Source organism: Amblyomma americanum, unplaced genomic scaffold (genome assembly GCF_052857255.1).
Source record: "Amblyomma americanum isolate KBUSLIRL-KWMA unplaced genomic scaffold, ASM5285725v1 scaffold_76, whole genome shotgun sequence".
Taxonomy (NCBI): Eukaryota; Metazoa; Arthropoda; class Arachnida; order Ixodida; family Ixodidae; genus Amblyomma; species Amblyomma americanum.
The window spans coordinates 448331-452652 of record NW_027526548.1 but is presented as its reverse complement, the minus strand read 5'-3'; positions in this window follow the sequence as shown (position 1 = coordinate 452652).

Below are 4322 nucleotides of genomic sequence, written 5' to 3'. Positions count from 1 at the left end.
AGTTAGATCTGAACACATCGGTTTTACAAGTGTCTATGTGATACGCGTCAAAACTTTTTCTCTTATAACTGCTCGAAAAGCTTGTATTCATGCGTAATACAACGAAAGAAGTTGTTTTAGACCAAAACGAGCTAGATCTGAACACATCGGTTTTACAAGTGTCTATGTGATACGCGTCAAAACTTTTTCTCTTATAACTGCGCGAAAAGCATGTATTCGTGCTTAATACAACGAAACAAGCCGTTTTAGACCTAAACGAGCTAGATCTGAACACATCGGTTTTACAAGTGTCCATGTGATACGCGTCAAAACTTTTTCTCATAACTGCTCGAAAAGCTTGTATTCGTGCGTATTACAACGAAACAAGCTGTTTTAGACCAAAGCGAGCTAGATCTGAACATATCGGTTTTACAAGTGTATGTGGTACGCCTCAAAACATTTTCTCTTATAACTGCGCGAAAAGCATGTATTCGTGCTTAATACAACGAAACAAGCTGTTTTAGACCTAAACGAGCTAGATCTGAACTCATCGGTTTTACAAATGTCCATGTGATACGCGTCAAAACATTTTCTCTTATAACTGCGCGAAAAGCATGTATTCGTGCTTAATACAACGCAACAAGCCGTTTTAGACCTAAACGAGCTAGCTCTGAACACATCGGTTTTACAAGTGTCCATGTGATACGCGTCAAAACTTTTTCTCATAACTGCTCGAAAAGCTTGTATTCGTGCGTATTACAACGAAACAAGCTGTTTTAGACCAAAGCGAGCTAGATCTGAACATATCGGTTTTACAAGTGTATGGGGTACGCGTCAAAACATTTTCTCTTATAACTGCGCGAAAAGCATGTATTCGTGCGTATTACAACGAAACAAGCTGTTTTAGACCAAAGCGAGCTAGATCTGAACACATCGGTTTTACAAGTGTCCATGTGATACGCGTCAAAACTTCTAACTGCTCGAAAAGCTTGCATTCGTGCTTAATACAACGAAACAAGCTGTTTTAGACCAAAACGAGCTAGATCTGAACACATCGGTTTTACAAATGTCTATGTGATACGCGTCAAAACTTTTTCTCTTATAACGAAACAAGCTGTTTTAGACCTAAACGAGCTAGATCTGAACACATCGGTTTTACAAGTGTCCATGTGATACGCGTCAAAACTTTTTCTCATAAATGCTCGAAAAGCTTGTATTCGTGCGTATTACAACGAAACAAGCTGTTTTAGACCAAAACGAGCTAGATCTGAACACATCGGTTTTACAAGTGTATGTGATACGCGTCAAAACTTTTTCTCTTATAACTGCGCGAAAAGCATGTATTCGTGCCTAACACAACGAAACAAGCTGTTTTAGACCTAAACGAGCTAGATCTGAACACATCGGTTTTACAAGTGTCTATGTGATACGCGTCAAAACTTTTTCTCTTATAACTGCGCGAAAAGCATGTATTCGTGCTTAATACAACGAAACAAGCCGTTTTAGACCTAAACGAGCTAGATCTGAACACATCGGTTTTACAAGTGTCCATGTGATACGCGTCAAAACTTTTTCTCATAACTGCTCGAAAAGCTTGTATTCGTGCGTATTACAACGAAACAAGCTGTTTTAGACCAAAGCGAGCTAGATCTGAACATATCGGTTTTACAAGTGTATGTGGTACGCCTCAAAACATTTTCTCTTATAACTGCGCGAAAAGCATGTATTCGTGCTTAATACAACGAAACAAGCTGTTTTAGACCTAAACGAGCTAGATCTGAACTCATCGGTTTTACAAATGTCCATGTGATACGCGTCAAAACTTTTTCTCTTATAACTGCGCGAAAAGCATGTATTCGTGCTTAATACAACGAAACAAGCGGTTTTAGACCTAAACGAGCTAGATCTGAACACATCGGTTTTACAAATGTCCATGTGATACGCGTCAAAACTTTTTCTCTTATAACTGCGCGAAAAGCACGTATTCGTGTTTAATACAACGAAACAAGCTGTTTTAGACCTAAACGAGCTAGATCTGAACACATCGGTTTTACAAGTGTCTATGTGATACGCGTCAAAACTTTTTTTCTTATAACTGCTCGAAAAGCTTGTATTCATGCGTAATACAACGAAAGAAGCTGTTTTAGACCAAAACGAGCTAGATCTGAACACATCGGTTTTACTAGTGTCTATGGGATACGCGTCAAAACTTTTTCTCTTATAACTGCGCGAAAAGCATGTATTCGTGCTTAATACAACGAAACAAGTTGTTTTAGACCTAAACGAGCTAGATCTGAACACATCGGTTTTACAAGTGTCCATGTGATACGCGTCAAAACTTCTAACTGCTCGAAAAGCTTGCATTCGTGCTTAATACAACGAAACAAGCTGTTTTAGACCAAAACGAGCTAGATCTGAACACATCGGTTTTACAAGTGTCTATGTGATACGCGTCAAAACTTTTTCTCTTATAACTGCGCGAAAAGCATGTATTCGTGCTTAATACAACGAAACAAGCTGTTTTAGACCTAAACGAGCTAGATCTGAACACATCGGTTTTACAAGTGTCCATGTGATACGCGTCAAAACTTTTTCTCATAAATGCTCGAAAAGCTTGTATTCGTGCGTATTACAACGAAACAAGTTGTTTTAGACCAAAACGAGCTAGATCTGAACACATCGGTTGTACAAGTGTATGTGATACGCGTCAAAACTTTTTCTCTTATAACTGCGCGAAAAGCATGTATTCGTGCTTAATACAACGAAACAAGCTGTTTTAGACCTAAACGAGCTAGATCTGAACACATCGGTTTTACAAATGTCCATGTGATACGCGTCAAAACTTTTTCTCCTATAACTGCGCGAAAAGCATGTATTCGTGCTTAATACAACGAAACAAGCTGTTTTAGACCTAAACGAGTTAGATCTGAACACATCGGTTTTACAAGTGTCTATGTGATACGCGTCAAAACTTTTTCTCTTATAACTGCTCGAAAAGCTTGTATTCATGCGTAATACAACGAAAGAAGCTGTTTTAGACCAAAACGAGCTAGATCTGAACACATCGGTTTTACTAGTGTCTATGTGATACGCGTCAAAACTTTTTCTCTTATAACTGCGCGAAAAGCATGTATTCGTGCTTAATACAACGAAACAAGCTGTTTTAGACCTAAACGAGCTAGATCTGAACTCATCGGTTTTACAAATGTCCATGTGATACGCGTCAAAACTTTTTCTCTTATAACTGCGCGAAAAGCATGTATTCGTGCTTAATACAACGAAACAAGCGGTTTTAGACCTAAACGAGCTAGATCTGAACACATCGGTTTTACAAATGTCCATGTGATACGCGTCAAAACTTTTTCTCTTATAACTGCGCGAAAAGCACGTATTCGTGTTTAATACAACGAAACAAGCTGTTTTAGACCTAAACGAGCTAGATCTGAACACATCGGTTTTACAAGTGTCTATGTGATACGCGTCAAAACTTTTTTTCTTATAACTGCTCGAAAAGCTTGTATTCATGCGTAATACAACGAAAGAAGCTGTTTTAGACCAAAACGAGCTAGATCTGAACACATCGGTTTTACTAGTGTCTATGGGATACGCGTCAAAACTTTTTCTCTTATAACTGCGCGAAAAGCATGTATTCGTGCTTAATACAACGAAACAAGTTGTTTTAGACCTAAACGAGCTAGATCTGAACACATCGGTTTTACAAGTGTCTATGTGATACGCGTCAGAACTTTTTCTCTTATAACTGCGCGAAAAGCATGTATTCGTGCTTAATACAACGAAACAAGCTGTTTTAGACCTAAACGAGCTAGATCTGAACACATCGGTTTTACAAGTGTCCATGTGATACGCGTCAAAACTTTTTCTCATAAATGCTCGAAAAGCTTGTATTCGTGCGTATTACAACGAAACAAGTTGTTTTAGACCAAAACGAGCTAGATCTGAACACATCGGTTGTACAAGTGTATGTGATACGCGTCAAAACTTTTTCTCTTATAACTGCGCGAAAAGCATGTATTCGTGCTTAATACAACGAAACAAGCTGTTTTAGACCTAAACGAGCTAGATCTGAACACATCGGTTTTACAAATGTCCATGTGATACGCGTCAAAACTTTTTCTCCTATAACTGCGCGAAAAGCATGTATTCGTGCTTAATACAACGAAACAAGCTGTTTTAGACCTAAACGAGTTAGATCTGAACACATCGGTTTTACAAGTGTCTATGTGATACGCGTCAAAACTTTTTCTCTTATAACTGCTCGAAAAGCTTGTATTCATGCGTAATACAACGAAAGAAGCTGTTTTAGACCAAAACGAGCTAGATCT